Genomic DNA, 18,328 nt, shown 5'->3' with positions numbered 1-18,328 from the left:
GTCAGGAGTATGGGCAGGAGTCAGGCTCTGGGGCCTGTAGTGCTCTGCAGGACTGGGGCCTGCCTCAGCTTGTGCTGGAGAAGCTAGGAGTGGCCACTCAGGTGAGGCCACTTGATAACTCACTGCACCTGGTGGCAAGAGCTGGGAGGGATAAAAGTTCAGCATTTCCCTTCAGCTCTTTGCCACAGCAACGCGATCCCTGCCTTGTTGCATCTGGCCTCCTGTTCCTTGATCCTTCGCCTTGCTCCTTGCTCCTCGACCCTTGGACCTTTTGCCTTGCTCCTCAATCCTTGGACCTTCTTCTTGCCGACGCCTTGCTCCTCAACCTTCAGACCTTCGCCTTTGTGACTCCTTGCTCCTCGATCTTCAGACCTTCACCTTTGTGACACCCTGCTTCCCGACCTTCGGTTCTTCAACCCTGTGACTTCCTGCTGCTTGACCCGCAGCCCCACGCCACCTGGACTCCCGCTCCTGCTTCCACTCTGCCATCTTGCCTCTGGTCCTGACGTCCTGAGTCGGGACTGCTACCTCCTGCCAACCAGACCGTGACAGAAAGCTCATACCAATGACAAACTTAGCTGGTCTCTAAGGTGCTGCTGGAAGGAATTATTATATTTTGTTTCTACTCTCTTATCACTTCTGCTTCTGCTCATTCTGCTGAGTGGGATCCTTGACTTCTGCCTCAACATGGAACAAACAGACTAAAGATCAACTTGGCCAGGAGCCTGAAAATGCTGTTTCGAACTCGTTAATCTTAGCAAATATTTGACCAGTAAACATCAAGCTTTGAACCCAGAACAAAACTGCTAGGGTTTTTCCAGGCAGGAAACTCTCCAGGACCCTCATAAGCAGTGCTTTTTTTCCTGAGGGGACCTAGGGGTACGCATACCCCTAAACTTTTTGTGAATCTATGTTTGGCCTCATTGAGGGGCAGTATTTCAATATGAGTAGGAAAGTGAGAGTACCCTTGCACATTTTTTAAAGAAACAAAGCACTGCTCATAAGAATACTTAAAAGGTAAAGGACCCCTGACAGTCAAGTCCAGTCGCAAACGAATCTGGGGTTGTGGTGCTCATCTCGCTTTACCAACCGAGGGAGCCGACGTTTGTCCGCAGACGGTTTTTCAGGGTCATGTGGCCAGCATGACTAAGCCGCTTCTGGCGAAACCAGAGCAGCACATGGAAACGCCATTTACCTTCCTTCCAGAGTGGAACCTATTTATCTACTTGCACTTTGACGGGCTTTCGAACTGCTAGGTGGGCAGAAGCTGGAACCAAGCAACAGGAGCTCACCCCATCATGGGTATTCAAACCGGCGACCTTCCGATCAGCAAGCCCAAGGCTCAATGGTTTAGAGTAGACCACAGCGCCACCCGCATCCCTCATAATCATACGTACTCAGCAGCATTTTTGCTTGAGTAGCACCTGACCAGTTATTCCGGCTCAGCACTGCCCTGAAAGGGTGAAACACAGTGGGTAGAAATTGGTATGTGTCAAGGTGATCATTCCATCAGCACAAACATTTTCAGATGGATCCCCCTCCCAATATGGAAATATCTCCCCTCTCCTCCCCCATGCTGGGGTACATGCAGAAGGAAAATGCCTATTTTTAAAAGAAGGGACATAAGTCCCTTCCCTTGCTCCTCAAATTGGCTGAGACCTCTCTGCAGCAGTGACACTCAACTCTGCTACTTTCTGGGCAATTTGTTTTTATTTTTTAACTACAACCAAATTGGGGGGTTTCCATACCCTCCAACATTTCTCCAATGAAAATAGGGACAGCCCATTCCATAATGATAAATTTAATATTTATACCCCACACATCTTACTGAGTTGCCCCAGCAACTCTGGACAGCTCCCAACATACATAAAAACATAATAAAACATTAAACATTTTTTAAAAAACCCTTCCCTATACAGGATTCCCTTCAGATGGCTCAGGATAACTCCATACCCTCCAACATTTCTCCAATGAAAATAGGGACATCCTAAGGAAAAGCGAGGCATTCTGGGATCCAATCAGAAACCGTGACAGTTTCTCTAAATCAGGAATGAACCTGGAAAATAGGGACACTTGGAGGGTCTGGGTTTCACAGGCCACCAGAAATCACCTTGGATTGGGTGGGCCACCGATTAGACCCCCCACTTCATGGGTTTGCACCATTTTTCATGTTTTTTTCTGCAAGGCAGGTCCAATGGTTTATGAAGAAGTTGGCATAAGTTGTTCTTCCTCAGAAGGGAAACAATGAATAAATGAAGGAATTTTGACTCATTCTATACAGTATTAGTAAGAAGGAACAGAAGTTTACATAGAATGAGTAAGGAGATGGTGATGGGTGGGGGTTATTGAGTTGTTCTTTTTTATTTAGATTATATATTCTGTGTTTTTTATATCGTGATTTTATCCTGTGAACTGTCCTGAGACCTGCAGATAGAGTGCGGTACACAAAATTAATTAATTTATCCAGGAACCACCTGGTTCTGGGAAACACCAAATCCCAGCTCTCCAAGAGTTTCAAGATGGACCTCCTACCCCTCTGCCTAATGGTAGGGCTGGGGCAGGTAGGCTCCTCTTCTTCCTGCTCTGCTTCCTTTCTCCATTCAAAGATGGCTTTTCTTTCCATAGGACAACATCCTGTCATAGTGGCGCCCGCCTTGTGGAACGCCCTCCCGTCAGATGTCAAGGAAATAAACCACTTTCTGACTTTTAGAAGACATCTGAAGGCAGCCCTGTTTAGGGAAGTTTTTTATGGTTGACCTTTTATTGTGTTTTTAGTATTCTGTGGGGAGCCGCCCAGAGTGGCTGGGGAAACCCAGCCAGGTGGGCGGGGTATAAATAAAAAGTTATTATTATTTATTATTTTCAGACATAGGTTAGGGTTGCCCTACGTCCGGGATTTCCTGGACATGTCTTCTTTTTGGGGGGGCAACCTGCCTGCCTGGGTGGATTTTTGCATTCTACACGAAATGTCCAGGTTTAGGGACATACCATATATATATAAGGGTTCTTTTGAGGGGCACACACATGCCACTGAAGGGTGGGAGAGGGCAGGCCCTCTTCAGGCCCTGCCACTCTCTACCCCCTTCATGCACCGCTGGAAGTGCCACAACGGGCGACTGCAACACCACCCCGCCAGTGCCGCCACCCCGCCACCAGCACCAAGCCACCAAAGTGCCCGGCCTGTGCCACTACAAGAAAGAAGATTCCACCTAAATATTAGGAAGAACTTCCTGACAGTAAGAGCTGTTAGACAGTGGAATTTTCTGCCAAGAAGTGTGGTGGAGTCTCCTTCTTTGGAGGTCTTTAAGCAGAGGCTTGACAGCCATATGTCAAGAATGCTTTGATGGTGTTTCCTGCTTGGCAGGGGGTTGGACTGGATGGCCCTTGTGGTCTCTTCCAACTCTATGATTCTATGATTTCTGCCAAGGCAGTGGAGGCCATGCCGTACCGCTTCTCCCGACACTCCTGGAGGGCTGTGAAGAAGGATGACTGGAGAAAGGTAGGTTAGGTGGGGCAGGGAGGGGGCGGGGGACAGAGATGAGGGATGGTTGGGGGGGAGGGTGTCCCGAATGCGTCTGGGTTTTTGCAGCTCCGAATATGGGAGCCTCTCGACACCTGCAATCCAAGCCCAGGAAGGAAATCGCACATCATTTTGCATGAACTGGTTCTGAAATCATGCTTCTATTTTCATCCTTCTCTTTCAGCTGGGCTGAGCAGATTATATGCACCACCTGGAGTACATCAATATCAGTTTTGATCTCTTTGTTGTCAGACATCTGTTTAATGTTGAGGTGGGTAGTCTTGCCAACGTTAATATGGAACCATAAAGCAGCTTTGTATCAATACACTCAGTTTGTTAATGCTTCATATGTAGACGCAGGAGAGAATGAATACGCAACCAAGCCTTCCCCAACCCCATGTTGCTGGGAGAGATAATGAAGGGAAAATATTACACACCCCTCCTGATTCTCATCACTGTGTGATAATGATACCACCATCTGGTAATACTGAGAAACCAGCCTTATAACTGATTATGATAAGCAGGACTAGTTTCTCAGCAGCCTTATGAACGCATCGTGTATTTTTAAATCCATAATGTGATTTTGGTTTTTTTAATAATAATTTTTTATTAGTTTTCAATTACAGTCCAATAATAGCCTCATTATAACAATACCAATTTATAATACAATGATTAATACTAATCGTTCAAACTTGGCACAAAGACTGTAATTTTATAAACATCTCTAACGTCTATTCTTTGTTGCCTTTTCTCCAAAAAAAACAAAAACAAAATCGCTATGTGAAAATTACATAGAAATTCTGTCTGTTTATAAGACATTCCAAACGTGGTTTTTTTGACTAATGTAGCTGAGTCCTTGGTCTCTGTTTCCTCTGAGGCAAGGCTTTATCACCCTTCATTTCCTTGGCTTTTCCCCCGGCAGACATCTCCTTAAATATAATCTGTGGAAGATATGTGAGACTACAAAACTCTTAGCATTTTTGTATAGCCTAATTTCCAGCCTGTCTCAGCCTACGAGATGTAGTCTGTGTTCCAAGATATAAGTTTAATGTGCATTTAATGGCATGGTTTGAGTGCATTGAATTTAACATGCTATGCAGAGTGGTTTTCATTAAGCAGGTGGTTTAATTACAGCAAATTCAGCGAGGAAAATTCAGGTGTCTCCATTTGAGCATTCAGGTAAATTTATGGCTCATCCTGGAAACTCATTCAGAGATGTCTCCTCAGGAAAGTGTGACCTGAGAACTCACCAAAAAGCTCCATGATGATGAATAAGCAAGATGCGTGCAGAGGATTTCTCTCTGAAACCAGAGAGAGGACAGTTATTGAACTGTATTAAGGACTTATAGGAGATGGGGTGACTTTGCTTGCTGTTTAAGAGCAATGTGTTACTTTGTGTTTAGTAACGTTTATTTGTAACTAATCAAAACCGCTTTCAGTAAGGCTTTGAAATGCATTCTTGTAATGGAGAGCAAATTCATTTCTACTTTGCAGGAGGTCAGGATCAGGGACTCCATTTGCAACAACTCTGATAGTCTGCATTCTCTCTTTATACACACTGAAAGACCAGTTGTCACAAAACAGGTGAACAGGATTGTGCCTCCATATTTTGCTTCTCATCTAGGGTGACAGCTCCTGGGGGCCAAACCCGCTGTCCTGACGTCATGCATGCATATGCTGGGACACTGTGTGTGTGTGTGTGTGTGTGTGTGTGTGTGTGTGGTCACATGCATGACGTTGCCCTCCATTGCCCTTGCAAGCTGCCACCTCTGCTTCTCATCTTGGGATCTATAAGAATCTCTCTCCCCTGAACCTCCACTGCCCAAGGAGATGTCTGAATAAAGGAAATTTGGCTCAGGGTAGGCTATCCATTCTGAAGGAAATCAGCCCTGAGTGCTCACTGGAAGGACAGACCCTGAAGCTGAGGCTCCAATACTTTGGCCACCTCATGGGAGGGGAAGACTCCCTGGAAAAGACCCTGAAGTTGGAAAAGATGGAGGGCACAAGGAGAAGGGGACACAGAGGATGAGATGGTTGGACAGTGTCTGACCAAACTGTGGGGGGCAGTGGAAGACAGGAGTGCCTGGCGTGCTCTGGTCCATGGGGTCACAAAGAGTCGGACACAACTAAACGACTAAACAACAACAGGCACTGATGCTGGGAAGAACTTGCAGCCAGGGCCGGAATTAGGTTTGATGAGGCCCTAAGCTACTGAAGGTAATGGGGCCCTTTATATGTCCAACTGTCCTTTGTCAACAACAAATTGTTGCTGTTTTTTATGTTGAATATATGCTATATCAGGCATCCCCAAACTTCGGCACTCCAGATGTTTTTGACTACAATTCCCATCATCCCTGACCACTGGTCCTCTTAGCTAGGGATCATGGGAGTTGTAGGCCAAAACATCTGGAGGGCCGCAGTTTGGGGATGCCTGTGCTATATGGTAATTTATGTTGAATATATGTTATATGGTAATTTATGGACCTTATAGGTATCTAAGCCATTTGCACATGTTGTCCTGCAACCAGTCTATGCAGAATGTAGGCACCCCATATATAGAAATGAGCAAACCAGTGATATTTTAGGGAGCAGACGAGCAGGCGGGGCCTATTACACCATAGGAGCCTACACAACACAAAACACTGTTGTAGGTTTTAGTTTATTTGTTTTTTTATCTTATATTTTGGAAATGTACATCCAATTTTTTTTCTTTACATTTTTTTTGGGGGGGGGCCAAGAGACTGGGGACCTAAGGTATAGCTTGTTTAGCTTATACGTAAATTCGGCACTGTTTGCAGCAAGTAAAATATTTATTCTGATTCCCTGGAACTGCTGTTAGTTTGTTTAAACCAGCAGGGCAAGCCTGAACCGAAAGGGGTGGAATTTCCCTCCTCCTCTCTCCTTCATTCTTCTTTGTCTTGCTTTCCCCTCTGGCTTGGCATAAGGGCTGCTCCTGGGAGCCAGACCCTTTGGGGGCCCCTAAATATTTTTAGGGGGTCGGGACCAGGTCCCCCAATGTCCCAAAAGTGTGGAAGCAAAACACGGAGGGGTGGAACACCGCTTGATGGTTAACAAAAAGATAAAACAATAAAACCAGGGGTGGCGGGGAACAGCCCTCATTTAAAACATATAAAAGTTAAAACAATAAAGAAGATTATAATTACTTAATCTTTCTAAGCAACTGGTAGGCTTATATACATAAATATGTTTTTAGCTGGCGCCAGATTTCCTCATGCAGGGTCATTGGCAGCAGCTGCTACTAAATGTCCTGGATTTCCTGGAATTGGAACTGATTTCCTGGAATTGTTATTGCAGTACTTGGTTTGAAGCCAACCGAGCAAGCCAGAACCAAAAGGGGTGGAATTTTTCTCCTCCCATCCTTTCATTATTTTTTGCCCTGCCTTGCACTGTGGCTTGACAGGAGGACTGTTTATTAAACTTAGCTTTGTAATATAAGAACATAAGAATATAAGAACAACAGAAGAGCCTGGCTGCATCAGGCCATGGGAATATGTTCTCTTTTCTCACAGGGGCCACACAGTTTCCAATAACTCAGAAGGAGGCAAAGCATAGACCTCCTGGCTAGGAGCTCTCAATAGCCCTCTCCTCCAGGAACCTTTCTCACCCTCTTTTAAAGCCATAGCTGCCAAGTTTTCCCTTTTCTCGCGAGGAAGCCTATTCAGCATAAGGGAAAATCCCTTAAAAAAAGGGATAACTTGGCAGCTATGTTTAAAGCCATCCAAGTGGGTGACATTCACTGCCTCCTGGGCGAAAGAGCGCCATAGTTTAACCATGCGCTGGATGAAAATGAACTTTTTTTCCTCCTGAATTTTGCAACATTCAGCTTCCATGGATGTCCACGAGTTCTATTGTTATGAGAGAGGGAGAGAAAAATTCTCTCTCTTCATTTTCTATGAGGCTCATTCTATCTTGTACATATAATTATTCTTTTTACCTCCTTTTGGGATCAATCCAGCAGCCTTCAAGAAGCAGAACAGGATGAATGTTTTTTATAATAAATTTTATTAGTTTTCAATTACAGTCCAATAATAGCCTCATTATAACAATACCAATCTAGAATACAATTATTAATACTAATCGTTCAAATGCCAAATTGTATAATTTAGATAAATTGGCCCCCTGTGTGCTAGATTGGATAGTTTGATGGTTTTCTTTATTTCTGTGTTCCAAAATCTTATTAGTTTCAATTACATTCTGGTCATTGTTGTTGTTTAGTCGTGTCCAACTCTTTGTGACCCCATGGACCAGAGCATGCCAGGCACTCCTGTCTTCCACTGCCTCTCGCAGTTTGGTCAAACTCATGTTCATAGCTTCGAGAACACTGTCCACCCATCTCGTCCTCTGTCGTCCCCTTCTCCTTGTGCCCTCCATCTTTCCCAACATCAGGGTCTTTTCCAGGGAGTTTTCTCTTCTCATGAGGTGGCCTAAGTATTGGAGCCTCAGCTTCAGGATCTGTCCTTCCAGTGAGCACTCGGGGCTGATTTCCTTCAGAATGGATAGGTTTGATCTTCTTGCAGTCCATGGGACTCTCAAGAGTCTCCTCCAGCACCATAATTCAAAAGCATCAATTCTTTGGCAATCAGCCTTTATAGTCCAGCTCTCTCCCCTTCATGGATCAATGCCTTGTCGTGGCGAAGGGGCTTGAATAACTCAGAGAAGCTATGAGCTATGCCATGCAGGGCCACCCAAGATGGACAGGTCATAGTGGAGAGTTTTGACTAAACGTGATCCACCTGGAGAAGGAACTGGCAAGCCACTCCAGTATCCCTGCCAAGAACACTCCATGGACAAAGACAACAGGCATTCCGGTCATAAGAACAATCTTTATAATGTGATTTTGAATCATGTGAAACCAGCAGGACTCTATCCCTACCCCCAACATTTCAAGAGGGAAAATTGGGATACCCCACACCATCTCACCACCCCATTCACTGTGGCTACCACCACCCACCCACCCCTTTCCTGCCCACTTGCTCACTCGCTCCTCCTTCACACCTTTGCTGTCCCCCTCCTTTGTGGCTGTAACCTCCTCCTCCACTGCCTGTGGCCTCCTCCCCCACCCCCGCCAGCCAGCATGGCCTCCCAGAGGCTTTGGCACGACCCTTTGATGATCGCCAAAGCAATCCCAGAAGGTAGCCTGGCGCTCATCAGCAGGGTCAGACGCAGCTTTGCTGACTAATGCCAAGGTGCTAGTCTTAATGGGATATTCTGGGATCCAAACAGAAGCTGGGATTGGCTTAAAATTGGATCCACAATACCCAGCTTAAAATGGGTCAGTTGTGGGGTAAAAGGTAAAAGGAAAAGGACCCCTGGATGATTACGTCCAGTCAATGGCGACTATGGGGTTGCGGTGCTTATCTCGCTTTCAGTCCAAGTGAGCCAGCGTTTGTCCATAGACAGCTTTCTGGGTCATGTGGCCAGCATGACTAAACCACTTCTGGTGCAGTGGGACACTGTGATGGAAACCAGAGTGCATGGAAACACCATTTACCTTCCCGCTGCAGCAGTACCTATTTATCTACCCGTGCTGGTGTGCTTTCAAGCTGTTAGGTTGGCAGGAGCTGGGACGGAGCAAAGGGAGCTCACCCCGTTTTGGGGATTTGCATTGCTGAGCTTCTGATCAGCAAGTCCAAGAGGCTCAGTGGTTTAGACCAGGTACCAGAGGCGTCTTATGCATACAGGCTAGTGGCGCGGGGTGCCAGGGTGCCAAGTTCTGGAGGGCGCCAGGGAAGCGGTGGAGGCTGGATGTGGCGCCTCCCAGCATCAGCTCGCTGCCCTTGCCTGCCTCTGCCATGCTGCACCTGGAGCCTCCGTCTGCCGTGGCCACCGCGGCACGAAGCGGCCAGCTGAGCCGGGAGGCACCGCATCCAGCCCCCGCCTCTTCCCCACTAGAGGAGCCGCCCTCCAGCTGCTGCCCGCCTCCTCTCCAGCCATGCTGGCAGCACAGTCCTCCCTAAAAAAAGGTCAACAACTCTGGGAAACGGGGGGTGGGGGTGGCGGCGGGGCTGGAGGGAGCTTTGCTGATATGCTTAAGACGGCCCTGCCAGGCATATCCAACTCCCAAGGGACTGTGATCTACTCAAAGTATAAAAAGACTGGCTGTGATCTACCCATTGTCATTACCAGTACAGTTATACCTCGGGTTACAGACGCTTTCGGTTGCGTCTTTTCAGGTTGCATCCTGCGCCGAACCCAGAAGTACCTGAACAGGTTACTTCCGGGTTTTGGTGCTTGCGCATGCACAGAAGCAGTAAATCATGCTTTGCACATGTGCAGAAGTGTCGAATTACAAAACTCACATGCGCAGACACAGCGCTGTGGGTTGCGAACGTGCTTCCAGCATGGATCATGTTTGCAACCCGAGCGTCCACTGTAGTTAAGTTGTTATGATTTGGGGGGGGGGGAGCCAAAGTTCTTGAGCTTCTTTTGGAAAGGATTCACCTGGTTGGTTTTAGGAGGAGTGTGTTAAATCGATCGCTCAACAGTCAGCTCACCTCCTGCTTTCACAAACTCTGCCGCTGATGCAAGGAAATAAACCTCTCAAAGTGGGGGTGGGGCACATAACAATCGCTTAAGAGCAACAGGGGGATCACTTACAAAACTACAGCGATCAACCTGGGACACACCTGCAATCGGCCGGTAGATCGTGATCGACCTCTTGGACACCCCTGGTTTAGACTACAGCACCATCTGCTCCCCTAGTTGTGGGGTGTGTCTGTCTGGCCCTCAGGGCTCTCTCTAGGCCATCTCCTCCCCTCCAACCCACACCACTGTTGCTCCACACCTTCCTCAAGTCTGGCTGAAATGTTGGAGAGCAGCTGTCAGGCATGTGGAAAATACTGAGGTAGACGGATCGATTTGCCTGGCTCTGTAAAAGTCAGCTTCCTGTTTTCCTGTGTCCTTGAATAGCAATCATTTATCTCCTCCCCTGATTACCCGTTTGGGAGGACAGATAAGGAGCTGCCTTTGGGACTTCCCCACATATCTCCCAGGAGGCACCAGGCACCCACTGAGAAATGGTGCCCTTTGATAAGCCACCTCACGCTGCTCCTTTCAACTTCCATTTCTGAAAGTTGCAAGGGACTGTGGGCTCTGCTTCAGAGAACAGCCCTGGGGAGGAGAGGTGGCTTCCATGGGATGCGAGGTGGAGAATGCAAGACATTTTCTTAAAACAGACGGATGCAAGACAGACACCATTTTGATTTGCTTACGCAGTGCTTGCTAGTAACTTACTGAGCCATAGGCAAGAGCGAAAGAGAGAGAAGGAGGGGGAGGAAAGTTGAGGCTTTTTTTTTTTTACTGCATGAAAAAAAAAGAGCGAAAGAGAGAGGTGCTTTGCCCTGGCTGTTTTTCTACAGGAAGTGGCTATATGCAGATGTTTCCTAACAGGAAGTGCCTCATGGTTAGCTAGAGTGGTTTTAGAATGACATGAAAATGGTGTTTTCCCTGCATGTGTAAAACTCTCTGGAGGCACAACTCAGGGTGCGGCCCTAAATAACCCTTTTTGGGGGGGGTCTGTCTTTGTTTTGTCAGCTTTCTTGATGCACCTTGAAATAAAATCTGAATCTATTTCAACGCAGCGCTTCTCTTGTCATTGCTGGGACTGGGGGACTCCGTTGTGCTTGGACCTGGCATGGGCTTTTGCCCACATCAAATGGAAACCACTCTGCCCTCCTTGAGTGTTTCGTACCTCTACTCAATTGATGGGCACGATGGGAGCATGCCTTACCCCAGGAAGGCAATAATCAGGACTCCACCTTAAACCCCTGATTATTCCTTTGACAATGCCCCAATAAATGTTATTGTTGCTGGGAAATGTGTAATTTTAATTAGAGAAGTGGTGGGGTTGGGGAGAGCTTCCCAAACTTTCCACACCAGCTGTGTCCTTTTTTCATATCACCTTTCCTCCTTTCTTCTTCCTCTTCGCTGTGGATTACCAGTGAGTCTAATGAAAAACACAAAACAGGAACGTCCCCTCTCTAAATTATCCAACCTACAGTATTTTCAGAATGGATGCTTTTGAATTATGGTGCTGGAGGAGACTTTTGAGAGTCCCATGGACTGCAAGAAGATCAAACCTATCCATTCTGAAGGAAATCAGCCCCGAGTGCTCACAGGAAGGACAGATCCTGAAGCTGAGGCTCCAATACTTTGGCCACCTCATGAGAAGAGAAGAATCCTTGGGAAAGACCCTGATGTTGGGAAAGATGGGGGGCACTAGGAGAAGGGTACGACAGAGGACGAGATGGTTGGACAGTGTTTTCGAAGCTACGAACATGAGTTTGACCAAAGGCAGTGGAAGACAGGAGTGCCTGGCGTGATATGATCCATGGGGTCACAAAGAGTCGGACAAGACTGAACGACTAAACAACAACAACGTTTTCAGAAAACAAAACTGAGGAATAATGTTGAATATTCTCAGGAGGCGGGAGGGCGAATACTCCAAACCTAGCGCCGGTGGCGGAGAGCAGGCGGGGGCGTGGCTGGCGCATGTCCTGGTGGCTGGGCGCCCCCCCAAAGGGGCGTGGCATGGATTCTGGGGGGGTGATGGCACCCCACCGGGATCGCGCTGCTGGGGGCAGGGCGCTCCAATCGCCCCCCTCTTCCGCCGCCCCTGCCTAGCCCCCACAGTGACCCAGAGCTAGCCCCGTTCCAGGGCATTGTGGGGAAGAATCAGCAGCTGCAGGGAAAGGCTGAGAACGAGAATATTGTTCAAAGTGACTTTTTGGGGTTAGGGGAGGGAAGGTGCAATACAGAACATTATCAAAGCATCTTTTCTGAGAAATTTTGTCTCAGTTCCATATCTCAGCTGCTTATCAACACCCACAATGTGTCAGTTTGCACACGTTACATCCTCTTTTTTTCCTCTTTTTTTTTTTTTGCAGCACTCACCGTACAAAAGTCAAGGTTTATTCTAAGCATTTTCTCCCTACTGCACAAGCACCCCTGAACATTTCATAAACAAAAGAAAGAACATGGAAGAGAAAATAAGAATTTGGTGGTTTTTTTTGGGGGGGATAACAGAGAAAGAAAGAAAGAAAGAAAGAAAGAAAGAAAGGAAAGAAAGAAAGAAAGAAAGAAAAGAAAGAAAGAAAGAAAGAAAGAAAGAAAGAAAGAAAGAAAGAAAGAAAGAAAGGAAAATAGGGGAAATGAAGGATTGTGAGGACCAAGAGAAACAGTAATGCCTTCAAAAGAATGGCATCCCCTCCTAATTACTTGGGGGAAGAGATTATCTCCCTTTCTTAATCTATAGTTGTGTACTGAGACTCCCTTCCCCCACAAAGCATAATTCTGAAGCCAGATTGGCCAATCGTGAGGGATGATGGGGGTGGTTGTCCAGGAAATCTATATATATACAAAAATGTAAAAGGTCCATGTTGGTTAGCATTCAGTTTCCAAAGCTCATCTCATGGGAGAGAGAGGTGGGTCGGGGTGGAGGCTGACACAACGTGGGAAAAATATAGTGTCACATGCCAGGGAAAACAGAGAGGGGGGTGTCCTTACATCATACGCCTATCCTGGGAAACGGGGACCCTGACTGAGCCACAGCAACGACAGGATCCTGCCTCTTGCCCCAACTTTCACACACAAAGCCACAGCAACGCGTGGCAGGGCCCGCTAGTAATATAATAAAATGTAAATATGTCCTTTATTATATTTATAATGCACCACTGCCCAACCTTCTGTTTCTCTTTACAGTGGTACCTCGGGTTACAAACAGTTCGGGTTACAACTCCGCTAACCCAGAAGTAGTACCTCGGGTTGAGAACTTTACCTCAGGATGAGAACGGAAATCGCACAGCCGCAGCGGGAGGCCCCATTAGCTAAAGTGGTAGCTCAGGTTAAGAACAGTTTCAGGTTAAGAACGGACCTCCGGAACAAGTTAGGTTCTTAACCCGAGCTGCCACTGTATTTCTAAAACAAGCGCTCAGCAGTCTTGGCATTTGTTGAAAAGCTTCTTATGTGTGCCAGTATGACATGGGTTGAATTATACCTTGGAGCATAAGCTCTTAATGGAATGTTGAGACAGCTTGGGTCCTGCCTACGCAAGTCCAAATGAGCTGGTTTTTCCTCACAGCCCCACCTCCAGCTCCTACAAACTCCTAGGGCTTGGTAACCAAGATTATAATTTTTCCTTCTCATCTTTGTATTCAGGGCCTGTGAGAACTTGAACTCCCGCCTGACATCAGAGGCAGATTTAGGGGGGCATGGAGCCTTGGGGGTGCAGCAGAAAACTATTCTGTAAAATGGTAGGCAAGAGATGCCAAATTTTGAGACCCCAAGACATTCCCCACTGCTGCCATTCCATGCAGACATTCTATGTAGTTCTGTGAAATATTTAACAAAGACCTTCCTAATTTCCTTCGGGTTGTCTATAAATTTTTTTCCCCATTTCATTTCATTTTATTTTATTTATATATATTTTGCTCACTTTTATTTAACTACCACGCTAACAATTTCCCTGGTTTCTTTGCATATTCAAAATGCTTTTGTTTCATTCTTTTTATTTTCCACTCTATTTCTTGATTGATAATCATTGAATAGTTTTATTGCTTGCTTTATGGACTCTTAATTTGTCAATTAACACTTTTTTGTGTGCTGACATTTATGAGGAGTTTTGGACAAGTCCCTGTTTCTTTTGCCTCTCTTCTGCTGGTTGGCTGCAGCCATTTCAGGAAGAAACCATGACAGATGCTATGTGTTTTTGTTCTTGTTTACCACTTCAAGGCAGGGAATGGAAAGGGGGGGGGCTTCCTCTTTGTCCCCTTTGTCCCACAGCTGCAACTTCCTCCCCTGCTTCTGCTGATTGTGAGGTCTTGGGTCTTGCCCAGACTGTAAAACCTCCTTGACCATGACTATTTTGAGAAACTTGGAGGCGGAGAGGGAGGGGCAGAAAACATCTCAAGGGCCTTCTGGAAACGAAACTTAAACTTGAAAACTAAACTTAAGAAACGCAACTTAAGAACAGGGAGGGGATCTCATAGCTGAACTGCTTATCAACACCCACAATGTGTCAGTTAGCTAGCTACACATGTGACAAAAGAAAGAACATGGAAGATGGAGGAGAAAACAAGAATTAATTTTGGGAGGGAGGGATAACGGAGAAAGAAAGACAGGAAAATTGGGGAAATGAAGGATCGTGAGGACCAAGAGAAATAGAGGTCTCTTGAAAAGAATGGAAGAGCAAGCAAATGGCACCCCCTCCTAAATATTTATGTGCATTCAGTGTGTACACAACCATGCATATGCACATCATATTGGACCCGGATGTGACCTGAAAATGTCACAAAAATGGCCCATTTCCTTGGTTCTAATGGCTAATGACTCTTCTGGAATAGGGGAATCGAGGGCTTCCTCGGCATCCAATAATCTCTGAGGCATAGAGTCATGTACACCTCACTCCTCCCCAGAGATGGGAAAAGATACCAATGGACCAGACATATATCCATTGACGGAGTTTGCTGAAGCCAGGTGTCAACAAAGCCCATCTTCAGGAAAGCCCAGAGGGCAAGGATAGGTGCAAATAGTTTTATTCTTCTCTTGGTGGTGGGTACTTAGAAGGTGTCTGAATCTGATAACGGGGATGAATGATGGACTCATGTTACCAAGCAAAATCCCCCTCGTTCTTGGTGATGTATCTGGAAATGTATTGTGCAAAGGTGGGAAAAGGACTTAAAAGTCCATGAAACCCCTACTCCGTGTGTGTGTGAACTTTGTTGCAACAATAAAGATCAGGTCTACTGACCACTGATTTCCTTTTTTACTTGGTTGGAGATTCCTTCTTTTGCTGACCAGGTGACCAGGGGAGACCCGTGGGGAGTGGCACCCCGATCAGCTGGGCAGTGGAGTAAACCTGCACCCAGGATGTTCCCGTTACAGCACTCAGTTTGTGCAATGAAGAAGACAGGGCTGTCTTTACCCAGGGTGCAAGGGGTGCAGGGCACCCCGGTGCCCAATTCTGGAGGGTGCCAGGTGCCCACCACTGAAGCAGCCTAAGCTCTTAACTATCTACCTGTTATGAAATAATCTGAGGTGTCTTGTGTGAAGATGCCGTGGGGCCAGGGAGGGGCTGGGGGCAATAGCTGGGCTGTGGCCATGCAGCTGCACCCAGGGGACCCTGGCCCTCCCACTGGCTTGCGAGGAGGTGCTTCCTGGAAGCGCTCGTTCACAGCTGGGTCCCTTCCTCTGCGTTGAGGTGTCGTCGTGGGAGGGGCATGAGCAAGCAGGGACCCCCGTGGGCAGGAGCGGGTCACAGAGCGCGGCCAGAGGAGCTGCAACCTGGTGAGTCTGAGAAGCGGCGGTGGTAGAGCGGCCATTCCAGTGCAGTGCTAGCTCTGCCGCCAGTGCTGCGCGTCCCTCCGGCTGGCATTGCATGGGCGGCACTGAGTCAGCCAGCCCTGCACCTGGCAGGCCGCTCGCTGCTCCCCCCGGTCTGGCCCAGCCACCGCCCAGCAACCGGCGGGGGAGAGAGAGGCACCTCCAGAACAAAGGAGCAGCATCAACATGCGCTGCCTCCTGCTCCAACACCTTCAAGACCCTGCTTCCCTCCACCAGCCCCACTGAGCAAGCTGCAGGTGGGGGCTCCCTGCCTCCCCGCAATGGGCCCGATCCTAGTGGTTCCCCTTCTGAAATAAGGAAGTAAATCTAAAGAAGCGAATCTAAAGAAGAATGCCTCAGCATTAGCAATTCCCCATTTGACCTCGGGTGTTTTTGCATACACTCACCCCCTTCAGCTGGGTATTTTTGCAGCCTTAATGACTAACATACTAACATACTATTAGTTTGTGGGTTTGGTTTGGTTTTGTTTTAAAAAGGACTGTGGTTAAAGGCAGCTGACAGGGTATCAGCATACCTTCCAGAGTCCTAATATTCCAGGCACAGTCCTGAAATTACGAAAGCCACCCTGGCTTCTGCTTTGATCCCGGAATGTCCCTATTTCTCCCACCAGTGTTGCCACCACTGAGCTCAGGGAGGAGGGTGAGCCGGCGCTTCTCCCAAGGGAAGGTGGCAAGGTTGCCTCTCCCCGGCCTCTTCCATGGCCACTGCCACTGGCCTCCTCTGTTGGGGAGAGGTTGCCACCACTGGGGCCCAGCCCCACATGATGTGCCACCTCTGAGGGGCAGGCAGGGGACTGGGAGGGAAGAAAGAGGTCTTGATTTTGTTAAAAAATGCTTTGTGCATCCATGTCTAATCTTGCCCCTTTCTAAAATGTATTTATGGGCGTGTGCTTTTCTTTTTTGTAAGTCTACCAAGGAACAAAATAAGATAAAACCAGGACTGAGGGGTTTTCTCAGGATGGTTGGAGAATGTGCTGTCTCCTGTTGGAGACAGTGGAGGTGGCAGCCCCCCTTCTTATGATAGGAAATGCCGGAGGGCACAAAAATGGGAGGTTGGGGAGGGTTAGTTGTGGGGTGGGGAGTGAAAAATGTCTCCGTTTTCATCTGGGCTATGTTGGAGGGTATGTATCTGGCCTCAAGTCCCATTGGCAGCTGGGGGGCAGGACTACCTCATTTCTCAAGTCCGTGGCGGGGTAATCTGAACCCCACCCTTTTCAGGAAATGCATTTGGAGAATGTGATGGCAGGATTCCTAGTGGGAGGCAGGAATGAAGGTATCAAAGGCTACCATGCGCTCATCCTCTAAGACCCTTCATTACAGATCTTTTGGCGCCAGGCAAAAACTTTCCCCTCCAACCAGGCCTTGGGCTGATTGAACTTTCTATGGCCTTCTAAATGTGTTGGGGGTTGGTATTGGTTTCTGTTTATTACTGGTATGTATTTGGTGTTCTCATTTTTTAAAATCTGGTGAGTTGCCCTGTGACTTTGGATGAAGGGCGGTATACAAATTTAACTATTAATAGTATTGTTATTAATTATTATTATTATTAGTTAATATTAATTAATATTATTAATATTTAATAGTGGGAAAGTTGAAGGAGTTTCATGTGAGCAGGGTGTGCTGAGAAGCCAATTGCACAAAGTGTTTTCGGGGGAAATACTGTTTGCAACAGAGGTTCTTAATACTTCCCCTTAAGCTGTTAAGGCCAGCTTCTTCTCAGTGCCTTCGCCCTGCATTTCAAGTTCTCATGATTTTCAGTATTACAACACTATGATCTTAAGAACAACACTATGATCATAAGAACAACACTATGATCATAAGAACATAAGGAGAGCTTGCTGAATCAGGCCAATGTAGGGAACTGGCAAGCAGGGGCCGAGCACTAGAGTATTTCTCACTCCTGCTGTTTCTAGCTAGTGGTGCTCAGAAGCATTGTTTCCTCTGACTGTGGAGACAGAGCATAGTCATCATGGCTAGTAGCTAATTCCCCATAATCTGTGTGGTAGAACACTTGACTCCTTCCTGTGTCACAAGATTGAAAGGTGCTTAAGTAAGGCGTTCTTCCGGCAACATAAGCTTAAAAAGTGCTCAAAAGTGAGATACTCTTTTGCCAATTCCCTACTATGGGAAAATAATCTACTATACAAGGTTTTTGTTTCAGGGCTCTAAGAAGCCCTGTGTGGGAGAAGTGCAGGAGGAGTAAGACAGTTTGCTTCACTTGGGCTATCCTGCCCTAAGGTGGGCTTGGATCAGGTGACCTTCAAAGGCCCTTCCAACTCATTCTATGTGGATGGACTTAGTTGCCACCTGGATATTGTAATGTGGGATGAAGAGCACTGGCAGACAGACTGCATATGGCAGCAAACTCGGGCTGAAGGAATCTCTTGCGGTTCTTCCTTGTTGCAAAGCAACGTCCTCCCCTTGTGAACCCAGTTTGCATTCATGGCTC

At 47.1% G+C, this 18,328-nt stretch overlaps 1 protein-coding gene across 2 annotated transcripts in view; it reads right to left on the bottom strand.

Annotated features, from left to right (window-relative positions):
- Positions 1 to 18,328, bottom strand: part of LOC118081057 (C-type lectin domain family 2 member B) — a 74,173-nt gene that overhangs the window by 22,579 nt on the left and 33,266 nt on the right. The window contains exon 3 of one of the 2 annotated variants that reach the window (XR_015948487.1): positions 4,367 to 4,821. The exons of the other annotated variant lie outside the window; for it this stretch is intronic. The gene's annotated coding sequence lies outside the window, so the exon portion shown is untranslated. Of the gene's footprint in view, positions 1 to 4,366; positions 4,822 to 18,328 lie in introns of those variants that run through there. 2 annotated transcript variants of the gene reach the window in all.

This window comes from Zootoca vivipara, chromosome 2, assembly GCF_965207765.1.
Source record: "Zootoca vivipara chromosome 2, rZooViv2.hap1.1, whole genome shotgun sequence".
Taxonomy (NCBI): domain Eukaryota; kingdom Metazoa; phylum Chordata; class Lepidosauria; order Squamata; family Lacertidae; genus Zootoca; species Zootoca vivipara.
This window is presented reverse-complemented; position numbering and strand designations above follow the sequence as displayed.